Source organism: Schistocerca gregaria, chromosome X, assembly GCF_023897955.1.
Source record: "Schistocerca gregaria isolate iqSchGreg1 chromosome X, iqSchGreg1.2, whole genome shotgun sequence".
Taxonomy (NCBI): Eukaryota; Metazoa; Arthropoda; class Insecta; order Orthoptera; family Acrididae; genus Schistocerca; species Schistocerca gregaria.
In genome coordinates, this window is record NC_064931.1 from 441,466,566 (window position 1) to 441,479,960 (window position 13,395).

A 13,395-nucleotide genomic window follows, 5' to 3' on the forward strand; every position below is an offset into this window, starting at 1 on the left:
GCCTTTCGCGGGCAAGTGCTCTACCAACTGAGCTACCGAAGCACGACTCACGCCCGGTACTCACAGCTTTACTTCTGCCAGTACCTCGTCTCCTACCTTCCAAACTTTACAAAAGCTCTCCTGCGAACCTTGCAGAACTAGCACTCCTGAAAGAAAGGATATTGCGGAGACATGGCTTAGCCACAGCCTGAGGGATGTTTCCAGAATGAGATTTTCACTCTGCAGCGGAGTGTGCGCTGATATGAAACTTCCTGGCAGATTAAAACTGTGTGCCCGACCGAGACTCGAACTCGGGACCTTTGCCTTTTGCGGGCAAGTGCTCTACCAACTGAGCTACCGAAGCACGACTCACGGCCGGTACTCACAGCTTTACTTCTGCCAGTACCTCGTCTCCTACCTTCCAAACTTCACAGAAGCTCTCCTGCGAACCTTGCAGAACTAGCACTCCTGAAAGAAAGGATATTGAGGAGACATGGCTTAGCCACAGTCTGAGGGATGTTTCCAGAATGAGATTTTCACTCTGCAGCGGAGTGTGCGCTGATATGAAACTTCCTGGCAGATTAAAACTGTGTGCCCGACCGAGACTCGAACTCGGGACCTTTGCCTTTCGCGGGCAAGTGCTCTACCAACTGAGCTACCGAAGCACGACTCACGCCCGTTACTCACAGCTTTACTTCTGCCAGTACCTCGTTTTAGGTGAAATCACAGTTGACGACGTAATGGATGCGATTGATAAGGGAGCGTCGCACAAATCGCCGGAGCCCGACGGGTTTCCGTTAGAGTTCTATCGTACATTTAAAGATCTCATGATTCCACGATGGACTGCCATGTACCGCGAATTGATGTCTCCCAACGTGCCTCTTCCACCCTCCTTCGTGGAAGGAATGATCATTCCCATCCACAAACCATCTGGCGGCACAGGGATACAGGCCTGCCGGCCACTGACCCTTCTTAATTGCGACTACATGATCGACGCCAGGATACTTGCAGCACGCTTTAAACGCGTAATACGCCAAGTGATTTCACTAGACCAAACCCAGCTAGGAGGAGACAGCAATATACAAACGGCACTCAGTGACTACCGCGATGTTATCGCACTGGCATCAACATGTCGTCTCCTGGGTGTATTGGTATAGATAGACTTCGATCGCGCATTTGACAGGCTGAGTCATGCTTATCTCACGGACGTGATGACGAAAATGAAGTTTCCGGAAAGTTTTGTCACCGTCGTTATGAGACTACTCCACGGAGCCGCATCCAAAGTGCTCATCAATGGACGCTTGGTGGGGCCCATCACCATCTCACGATCGGTCAGACAAGGGTGCCCGCTGTCAACGATATTGAATGCCATCGCTGTCGAGCCGCTGCTCCGCGGGCTCCAGAATCGACTCCAAGAAATGACGATAAGGCACAACAAGTTTATATGCCGAACATACGCAGATGACCTAGTGTTTTTAGCACGGTCAGGCGACGAGGAAAGAGCGGCCTTGCATTGGATTAATTTGTAGTGTGTGGCTACGGGAAGTCGCCTGAACATGGCAAAGTCGGGAGCGATGAACATCGGGAGAGGACTCCCAACAGAAAGTGTAGCACCATTACAGCCGATCAACAAGATGAAATGCCTAGGAATTATCTTCACCACAGACGTTCGACGCACGGCGTCACTGAGTTACAGACATCTTCTGCAAACAATTCGTGCGAGTGTCCGAAGTCACAGGGCACTGGATATGATACAACGGGTCACCTTTGCCAACACTTATCTAGCCTCCCGCATCCCCCACCTGGCACAAGTTCTTCCTATGCCGGTGGTGTTGGCCCGCCGAATCCTGGCGGCACTAGGATATTTTGTGAGCACAGGTCTGCTTTTTAAGGTAGGGTACGAAACCCTCACCGTTCCTCGTAGTCGTGGAGGTTTTGGACTAGTCCACGTACGCGACCGAGCAGTGGCTATTTATGTAACCACAATGATAAAGATGTGGACACGACACCAGACAAGCCTGACGGGCACCTTGATAGACGAACTCGCTCCACCTTCTGGTTCGGCTCCGGTAGCGGTGGCTCACATCTCACCATCGCTTGCCCATATGCGAACCTTTTTTGTGGAACACAGTTATGTACATATGGAACTACCGACTACCAGGACGGCAACGGCACGTGATATATATCATATCTTGACTCGACGACGGCCGAATAATGCCGTAGAGCGCCGCCATCCAACAGTTACGTGGTCAGTGGTATGGCGTACAGTACACCATCCACACCTTGATACGGGAACGCGCGCACTGTGGTATCAGGTGGTAAATGGGAAATACGTGACTCGTTCCAGGTTGCATACAATTCATATGGCGGACGAGCCACTGTGTCCGCAGTGCAGTGTTATAGACACAGAGGAGCATCGCCTGATATGCGGTCCATCGGCGGACGTATGGTGTTTGGTCAAAAAAATGATCGCCTTCCTCCTTCGGGTGGGGCCGCAAACAGTAGAACCACGCACATTACTTCTCCCAGATAGGACAAATTATCCCCGAACAAAGACAAACGCAGTGACTTGGATTCGAGGTTTGACTGTGCGTTATCTTTTCCGAGACGGCAGTAAGAATGTGCTTGACTTCTGGGCCTTACTACAGGAACATCACTCACAGCTTATGAGACATCCGAGATATCGAACATACTACGCAAATTTTTTAGGGAGTGCCTTGCTTAATCCCCCACCCAGTTGGGGTGTCCCGGGTAGGAGAATGTAATTATTGTCTATAAGTATCAGAACAAGAAAGGACCAGGACAGTGGAGAGGATCCACAAACACACGTGAAGACGTACCCGACACAAACGCGAGGTATGACGGGATTAGCGAGGTACGCGCCTGAAAGAGGAACGTAGACCATTGTTGTTTTGTCCTGACAGAAGCAGGATATTTTTTTCACTATTATGTAAAAAAATAATAAAAAATAAAAAATAAAAAGTACACTTATTTATGTTTCCCAGAAAAGTTTTATTTTATAAAGTCATCGTCTTATATATTTAAAAAATGATAGAAGCACTTTATGTTTGTTATTGTTACACCATTCTGCAAAAAAAAAGCGCTAGTGCGCTGCTTCCTGGGGAAAAAAAGTGGTCAGCACAACAGAATGCCATGCAAAGAGGCTCGGGTTCGATTCCCGGCTGTGTCGGAAATTTTCTCCGCTCAGGGACTGGTGTTGGGTCTGTATATGTGCATATCGCTATGGCATGATTTTTGCCACCTCAGTTTTTTTAATGAGTGGAAAAACAATGACATAATCAACCTCCAAACCCGGATGACTGAATAGGAACTGGATAATGATTCCTATATGTTCTAACGAAACCGTGAACTCGAATAGACAACTGGTATTGTCCACAACTGCAACGTCTAATTGTGCAAAGGCAGTGCGAGCAAGCGAGCTAGTAATCGTCTCACATTAATACAGAACAAATTCATTTCATTGTACCCATCACAATACAAAGCGTCTGCACTAAACAGATCAGCACAGCGTCATGGCACCAGGCAGAACAACAGAGTGTTTCGCTTCGTTCGCTGGTCATGTGGCCCTCTCTAACCGGTTCTAAAGACCAAGCTTTCCTTATTGGCTGGCAACTTGAATAAGCCAAGTTTTGCAGTTTTCACTCAAAGATAAGTTACACCCGCAGACTATACATTCTTTGAGACAGATGCGTGCCTAACGACACGCGTATGAATACACGGCATGAAATATGTCTAATAGCAGCCGACGTTTAGTGTGTATGTCGAAACCAGTCAGTGCTGATTGACACAAGATTTCTGAAGCCAACTCCGACGCAGAGACCAACCAGGTCCTTGCCACTGTACAATCTCACTTGCCCGGACATGGAAAGTACTAAGATGGAAGCCGACTCACACTACCCAATATAAGGAGTGCGGCCGACTGGAAGATTCCAGGATTCAGCAAAATTTTCCTGCAAGTTACTTGGACACAGTCCCAAATGAGGATCCTAACTCTGGTTGTGGTCTTCCCCTTCTCTTTCTGGCCGAAACCGAATAGAATGAAGGTGGAAGTGCAGTGCTGGAACACCAGAAGCACGATCTGCTCCTCACTGAAGCAGACGTTCTCTGCAATTTTCACCATGTTCAAGATGCGGGCCACCTGGACCACTGCCACCTTTTGGAGGGAAATAGCACGTGAGAAGATGTTTTTACGTGAACGACAAGATCACCTTGGCTGCAAACATCAGGGAACTGTTTGTTTGGACGGACATGGGATATAACTCCTTCGTTATGTCGAGAGATCCAATTAATAAAAGATGTCTGAAACTAAATCAAGGTTATCCAAATAGTCATTCAAACAGCTAAAAGTATTAAATTGTTTACGCAAGTAGTCATCCATGAGATACTTCCTGCATGTGTAGAGTAAAAACTGATTTCCGATGTTCTTAACCTTCTTCTCAGTCAGAACAAAAATCCATGATGCAATAACCCAAGATATTGAGTTAGTATCCAAATCTCCACATGCCACAGTGTCTACGCCCCTATTGCTCGCGGTTCACCTGGATTCCCGCAACAGCGTTAATGAGAGAAACGTGTTCAGCGTTAATATTGTCGTCGTTTCGCCAGTCTAGAAGGTAATACGTCTTATTACAATGCCCAGCCCTGGTCCGGCACAAATTGTCACATTTCACTAACAGGTTTGATTTCTTTGCCTAATGCAGGTAACGTCAAAAACATTCATAATATTACTATAGCTGCAGATTTTTACCACTGTTTGTTCCTTCAGACACGCATGTGCGTCTGAAGGAACAGACATTGTAGTAATAAATACAGGGAGTCCGAAAACAACACCAACAAACTGTCTAGTAAAAGAGGGCTCTAAAGCACATACCTTCTGAGGCATGAGTACTTGTTTATCTTCGATATTATGAAACATGTCCCTTCTATTGCAATCTTTTCGCTTTTCAAATTTTTGGCGGAGGTAGTATGGACCAAAACGTGAAAAAAATGGTCTAGTAAACATGGGCTCTAAAACGTATACCGTAAGAGCTACGAGCACTTGTTCAGTAGAAGAGCTGTGTTTCACACTAGCGAAAATGAACAAGTGCTCATAACACTTAAAGTATGCACTTTGTACCCCATGTTTACCAGACTTTTTTCCTTGCTTTGCTCAATACTTCCTCCACTGAAAATATGGAAAGCAAAGACTTGTAATAGAGGAGATCTGTTTCATAGTATCTAAGATGAACAAGTGCTCAATGTTTTACTTATTGGTGTATAAGGAACCTGTCCCTGAGGTTTGTCGGTGTTTTTTCGCGACACGCTGTATATTTCTTTATCGCAGGTACTGAAGTACACATTTACCAACCACATGCTGACAAACTGAAATCATCATTTACACTGACATTGTACTGTAACTTATGAGTGTTACGGTCCAAAGTTGCATTGAGCCTTTCCACACTTCAAGAGTTGAAGCAGCTAAAGCTTTTGGACCACTTTTGACTCTTCATATTACACAGATAATGGCGCTTCCTGAGTAGATACTTGTCTTTCTAGGCTTAATAGAAAGGTTTTTTTCTGAAAAAGCTTACACCGTCTCCTTTCACATCCTTTATGTTTTTCCGATTTATGTTCCACTCAGTATTGAGTAATCAAACAACTTTCCGTTCTTAGTGTTACATGGGCATTACAATTACTGAACACTCACTCTGCGATTCAAGCTGTTACAGTGGTCCTATAAAGCAATGAGGGAAACCAAGGAAAGCCTAAACTATTAGCGGAATAGCAGTTTGGCTGCCTCCTAATCGTGTACCCAGCTTTGCACAGCCACGTCGGTCGATTATGTCGAAAGAGATGTAAACTTGAGTCACAAAATACTGTTGTCAGCACTCAAGTTTCAACAGGAGCTTGAAACTAAACGAATCACGATCGTAACGAGTAGGCCCCAGTGGTACTAACATCTCGTATCGCACAAGCCTATTAGTCATTCCCGCCGCAACTTCAGCTCTTGAGTTCAATTATACAGGGCATATCGATGAAGCAGAGAGTGTGGAAGGTTTCCCTTGGCTGTAAGGTAAATGCCGAAGTTGTAATTACTCTCCAAAATATTCCCAACTTGGCTACCTTCTGCTCCGCTACAGCGCACCTAGTATTTCACTACTGAGACCATCACTCTACAATGGGTGAGAACTCCAACAGTCCACTCTACATTTAAGGTGGGGATTGAAATCACAAAAAAAATAGAGAACAGAGTAACTTCTACCTCAAATTACACACATCGGTGGCAATAAAATACGGTGTAAATCACGTAAGCTGTTCTTCTAAAATACATTTCAGGAACCGTTTAAGGTATCACTAAACGACGTATAATCTCATTTAATAGTTATATTCATCATAGAGATATTGGTATCAACATTGCTTTTTGAAATGTAACTGTAGCTATTTTTGCTGCTAATATATTTCTAAAAGAAACGAATTCAACGGTGTTTCACTCTTCAAATTCAGGTTAGCAGTTTCAGAGAAATTACAGTACTTAGAACTTAGGATTTATCTGTTTTTAACTTGAAACTGATTGTTGCATTTTGCGGAAGTTCGTGATTTCATACCCAAATAAATAAATACGTCACGTCGGATTAGGAGGAAACAGTGTTGTACCGCCGCGATATCTGTATTAAAGGGGCACAGAGGAAAATATGTAGCTTTAATTCCGTCTGTTGTTCATGTGCGTCGACTGCTCGTTAGTTTCAAAAAATAAATGTTTTTCAACAAACCAAGGGAAAGTAGATATGTTATTTCTTTACAGTGAATGCAGAAGGAATGCGAAGAGAACAGCTTGGATAATTCAGTTGCACGTACAAAGGCATTCCGACAGACGGTGTTAAACGAGAATGACAATTCAGCGAATGTATAAAAAAATTGATATAGGCAGTGCACTGTCGTAGAGGGTAAAGAACAAGTTCGCAACGAGCGGAGCGAACGAAATATAAAAGGTGAGTCAGGAAGAAAGGTACATGCTTTGAGGGGTGATAGTATTTGCGATTCTGAACAAAAAATTTCAGACGGGCATATGCCCTGTCCTGGTTGGTTGGTTGATTTGGGGGAGGGAACCAAACTGCAGAGACATGCGTCCCATCGGAGTAGGGAAGGGTGGGGAAGGAATTCGGCCTTGCCCTTTCAGAGGAGCCATCCCGGCATTTGCCTGAAGAGATTTAGGGAAATCACGGTAAACCTAAATCAGGATGGGCAGACGTGGGTTTTAACCGTCGTCCTCCCAAGTGGCAGTCCAGTGTGCTAACCACTGCTCCACCTCGCTCGGTGCCCTATTCCGCATGGTTTCAGAAATAGAGCACATTTAATACCACTTTTGTACGATTCTCTTAAATAACACGAAAACCACACCCTCCAACCAAAATGTGAAACATTACAAAATTAAACTACACTGAATTTCCTACAAAACAGGTCCTATTAATTTTTTTCTCTAGGACTAATAGTTTGCGCGATGAGAGCGTGGGAATATTCAAAATCTAGCGCGACGCGCATGCGTTTTAGCTTAGGTACTTTTTGTAGGCCAATTTGAGTAAGTTTCCCGACCTGATAGTCCACACGTGTCCTGTATCAAATTGTTCGTCTCAACTTCCTCTGCAATACTGTGGTACGTTGTAAATAATGACAATGTTCGAATAATTCAAAAAATAAATAACTATGTGCATTACATGTGCTCTATTTCGAAAAACGTTCGGAATAGGCCATATGTCCATAAGACGTTTTTTGTTCAGAATGAGTATTACTGTCACCCCACAAAGCCAGTACGTTTCCACTTGACTCACTCCGTATGTTCTCTGTGTGTTTCTCAACTTCAGACAAACTGATAGCGCCTCTGGAATACGTCATCCCAGCGACGTTCGCATTTTGAGCCCAAATTGTTTCCATCTTTGTCATGTGTCTCTTGACCAGCAGATTAACCAGTGGGATTGCGGAAAACTCATGGGATTCTATCTCTCGCTTCTGATGCAGCATAAGGAAAACAGATTCTTGCTCCAAACAATTTTCTTTACCGATGAAGTTACCTTCACAAATCATGGAAAACACGAAGTATTATTGAGCCGCTGATAATCCGCAATGGATGATGCGGGTTGAAGTTCAGAGGCAGTGGAGTGGGAACTTTTGGTCCCGTATTATTGGCGAATACGTAATTGGTCCTTCCGACAGTGAAGATACCATAATGCTTTTTACTGTCGTGCTACTGGCTCTCGTAAAGTAAGTATGATTTGAAATACGTAGATGTATGCGATACTAGCACAATGGGTGCCTAGATCACCACTCACCTGTGGCTAGGAAAACGCTCACCCATCTCTTTCCTGGTCGCTCAATAGTATGTGAAGCTGCTAACAAATGGCCTAAACGCTCGCCTGATTTGATGCCACTGGATTTTTTTCTCTTGGGCAAACTACAAAGATGATGTCTATGCACGAGTTTCAACGGCCCAGGACTACTTAAATCATCGTATTGTTGCAGCATGTGCAATGATATCGAAGCAGTGTCTTCGGTTCGTCCAGAAATCCTTACATCAGGGATTGCAAACGTGCATTGCAATAGTCCGTGGGCATTTCGAACACCTGACGACATAAATGCAAATTTAAGGAAGTACTTATAACCACATTCTTTTGTTATTCCCTCTTTGTTGTTGCTGCTGTCGCTAGAGTAGTTTTGAAATATGTGTGTATCTCGGCATGAAATTGATGACACGGAGTTATTATTTAGCAGTTTCACACCTCAATTCTTTGTTTCACAAATCAATTCAGTTTTTGGCGTAAACTTTTCTTTCAAAACTGTTGCAAAAACAAGAGCCGAACTGTAATTAGCTGATGAATCACCCATACATGCCACGTCTTTTGCCTTCGACTTGATAATTAACTGATGAATCATCCTTACATGCCACGTCTTTTCCCTTCCACTTGGTGTACGTTTGCAACTACAGCCAAGTTTGATCAATATCAGTTTTAATCCTCTGCTCACAAGATGAATTGGAAGAACGCTAACAACAAGTTAGAGTGGAGTCCGTTGTTTCAGTCACGAAACTAAATTATTTTCAAAGGATCATTACTGTTATCACAATTTTGTAAGACTGTAATATTAGTTATATAGGTTATCAATAATTATTTTTCTCAATTAGTAGCATTAATATGATGGAGATTAGAGGTTCCTCACATAGTCCACCCGTTACACACATATGTTGTGCTTTGTACCGTACATCGCTGATGATGAAAGTGAGACATATGCGAAACAAATGCTAAATATCTCAAGAAAATGTCTTCTCCTAGTTGTAGATAGTACCTGGAGTAGTCCAGAAATTGCTTCATTGCTCGCTTCGAAACAGAAAAATGAATTAAGTGACAGCAAGCCAGAGCATTAGCTACATAGGGGCTACTTATGGGCTGTACACAGTATTATTATTATTATTATTATTATTACTACTACTACTACTACTATCGGTGGCTGTGGTCCGACACAAAGCGCTAACAGCCTGGAGTCTTCCAATTTCTGCCAGTTCAGAAGTAAGGACTGCAGCAATCAAGTGATTTACAAACAGTAAGTATACAGCACACGTTTTAACTTGGACGATTTTAAATGAGGTTGCAGTGTGTAGGCCAAGCAAGTGCCGCAACGTAGAGGAGTAATGGAGGGGAAGTCTGTTTCGTAACAAGTGTCTATCGTCACTGTGGATAATTAGCTTTCTTATCTGAGAAGGAGTTGTGGGTAACACTTGCGATGCACGAGGAACTGAATTCCTTCGTCATTCATTGAAACACTCCCCTCCCCTCCCCTCCCCCCCCCCCCTCCCACACACACACACACAATCTAAATATCAATCCCCTTTCATCATTTTAAAAATAAAAGTGCTCCAAGAAATGTTTAGTTCAGTGCTAAAGCCGGTGATAATGTGGTGGAGACGGGGGACAGGGCGCGGGGGGGGGGGGGGGGGGGGGGGGGTAACAGAAATGTTCGGAACCCCTGGGCTAGGAGGACACACTAGCCCGGGGTAAGACCCAGCTACATCGCGTAAGCGCACTAAGACAAATAGGGCGAGCGTGTGGTTTCCACCCCACTTTGTGGGCAGAGGGTTAAATTGAACTTTTCTCCGCTGTTTCGCTTCTGTAAGTAGACTCTTAGCTGTATCAATCTGTGGCCGGCCATGAGTCTGACGCGACAGTTCCATATTAACAACACAAACCTCCACATAAGACAACAATCGATTTCATGTTCAAAACAGATAACTTCAAAATGGTTAAAATGGCTCTGAGCGCTATGGGACTTAACTTCTGAGGTCATCAGTCCCCTAGAACTTAAAACTACTTAAACCTAACTAACCTAATGACATCACACACATCCATGTCCGAGGCAGGATTCGAACCTGCGACCGTAGCGGTCGCGAGGTTCCAGACTGTAGCACCTAGAACCGCTCGGCCACTCCGGCCGGCTAAACAGATGACTCCTCAGTTCTAAATATTGTAATTTCGAATGGTGAAAAGGCATTGAATTCGTTTCTTTAAGAACTATGAAATTAGCAGCAGTGGTTACCACAGTTATATTCGAAAAAGTGATGATGATGCCGATATCTCTGTAATTAATATAGCTAGTGAACTTAGTGAGGACGTACTACAGCTCATCTGGATGCAAACTGAATTACGACATCTTAAACGATTCCGGAAATATTTGAAGTGAACTGTTTAGCTGATTCACCTTGCATATTTATAAAGCTTGCATTACCGCTTAGATGACGTAGATTTTCATTATTAATTTCCAATCGCAACCACGAGTAGCCTATACATGCATTTTGCACACACTTGATTCTGTTTCAGTGATTACTCCGCGACGTTAATATTCCTAGAAATATGAAAAGACAGAATGTGCACCAGAAACAGTAAGAAAATCTCATCCATTGGAATCAACGTGGATTGCACAAAGAGAGTTATTATGAAACTTCGTTCTCTCTTTTAGTCCGTGAGATAGAGAACGCCGCGCTGTGTGTCTTGTTTGGAAACAAACTTGTTCCATTCACTCACTGTGCTCGCTATTTACAATAGGAATGTCCAGTTTGTTGCCGCGCGGGGTAGCCGCACGGTCTCAGGACATAACACCTGAGCCGGAGATATTACCACGTTTCAAAGAAGTTGCCGCCCGCTTTTATGCGACGAAGGAAGAAGCCGGAAATCCCCTGATCCGGAACCTGGGAGCCCCTGATGATGAAAGGGCTGTATATCGACGACCCGTAGCCCTGCTGCACAGATGAAAGCCCCATCACGCCTACATGATGCCACACCAATCACCAAACAGATGGCAGATACACCCCACAAATAAAGATGTCACACCTCCTAACCTGATGTTTCCTCTTCCGTAACACGCACAGAAGAAGTAGGAAATGCCCACAGGTAAACCCTACCATACAAACAACGGAAGGATAGTAGTTAAGCGGAAGGATAGTAGTTAAGAAGAAGTGGGTAGGAGCGCGGTCTCAGGCGCCTTGTCACGGTCCACGCCCCCCCCCCCCCCCCCCCCTCGGAGGTTCGAGTCCTCCCTCGGGCATGGGTGTGTGTATTATCCTTAGCTTAAGTTAGTTTAAGTAGTGTGTCAGCTTAGGGACCGATGACCTCAGCAATTTGGTCCCACAGGCTCTTGCCACAAATTTCCAGTTTGCTCTATATCTACGCCCTCAAGCTTGCGCGTAGTTCTGGTCAGTTCTCCGAGGTTTCCTTTTTGGCAGTTTATTAGTATGTGAACAGTGATATTTTTGAAATAAACACTGATTTCATGTTTTCGAGCCATTAGCAAAGTTTAGCTTTATGAGGGATACCATGAGAATATTAGAAAGTGCCTCTACTACACTAATGCGCGGAAGATAAGGTATGTGACTACAGTTTTTCACTGTGACAGAGGAGTGTAAAAAGTTTCTATGAACATATCTGACTTTATTTTTCTATTCCTGAAGCCGCTATAGGTTTTGTCATTTGTTTCACTACCAGGTAGCTTGAAAATGCCCACGGAGGCGAAATTTGCAAACATCGCAAAAGCATGAACTGAAGTGTTTATTTCAAAAATAAAAACAGCCAATGCAAGACAGTGACTGCTCTCAGTAATTCACGTATGTTCGTCAACCGTCACACAAATCTTATCTAGGATAGATGAAGATAAAATATATTTAATAATAGATTCCACGTAAGCACATATGCAGTTATTTTTTCCCGCTCCCCATCCCTGGATGAAATGGAAATAATGGTAATATATGTCACGACAAGAAATAACGTTTTTCGTGCAATTTTGTACTTACCTGGAGATTATACATGTAGTCGTGAGTATGGTTACAGTGAACATCTCGTAACATTGCGAGTGAGTTTCGTAAGAACGATATCTAACCACGAACGAATAAAACCTCACAGTGTACGATATGCCGCCGGTATTTCGACGCCAAGAGCTTCCTACACTGACCGCAACAGGCAGCAAAAAGTTTCGGAAGACCAAAACAGGATTTCCAAGCAGTGTTTCCCAAAGATGCTTGACTCCTCCCCAGATAGACTTACTACGAAATAGATATGCGAATTTTTCGCATCACTTTAGTTTCACTGAGTGAGTAACTCAGCCTATCCACTGAAAAAAGAAGGAAGGAAGACTAGGTTTAACGTCCCGTCGACATCAAAATCATTACAGACGGAGAAAGAGCTCAAATTGTGTCAAAGATGTGGAAGGAAATCGGCCGTGTCCTTTCAACGGAACCATCCTGGCATTTGCCTAGAGCGATTTAGGGAAATTACGGAAAACTTAAATCCAGATGGGCGGACGCGGCTTTGAACCATCGTCTTCCCGAATGCCTACCCACCGATAACTGAACAAGACAATGAAACTACGCTCTTGAAAAGCTGATGGGAAAGCCACTTGCTGCGTTGAGGAGAGAACTGTTGTGTCTCCCACAAGACTAGGATGTCATCAGACTTGTACTGACCTACGACACCTTTTCGGAAGGCCCTGTATATTTTTCTCTCGCTATTCAGGGCGAGAGTGAATAAAGAGTGGAAACAGAGGATCTGAATTTTTAAGATGAATATAGAAATAACTGCTCGAAAAAGCGTACTCCAGGTTACTAGCAAGAACAAGTGTAAATGACAAGTATTCATGCAGATCGCTTTCACTGTATTTCTCTCAACAGGGAAATTTACTCCAGGGTATTTATATTTAATCCAGGGTTTGCTTTCGCAGCACTGTTCATGCTAACATACACATAAATGAGTGATATGTGTACCTTAACAGCTTTCTAACTGATTTATTACGCCCGTTTTCAACATGAGCCAGACGTTCCTCCCTCATATTTACACACAGTTTTGTTTTAATAATACCCACCGAGTTAAAATGCTAAGGGTGAATCTA

At 43.8% G+C, this 13,395-nt stretch overlaps 1 non-coding gene across 1 annotated transcript; it reads right to left on the bottom strand.

Annotated features, from left to right (window-relative positions):
- Positions 1-269: 269 nt before the first annotated feature.
- Positions 270-344, bottom strand: Trnal-caa (transfer RNA leucine (anticodon CAA)). The gene has a single exon. It is a non-coding gene; the product is annotated as a tRNA-Leu (tRNA).
- Positions 345-13,395: the final 13,051 nt, after the last annotated feature.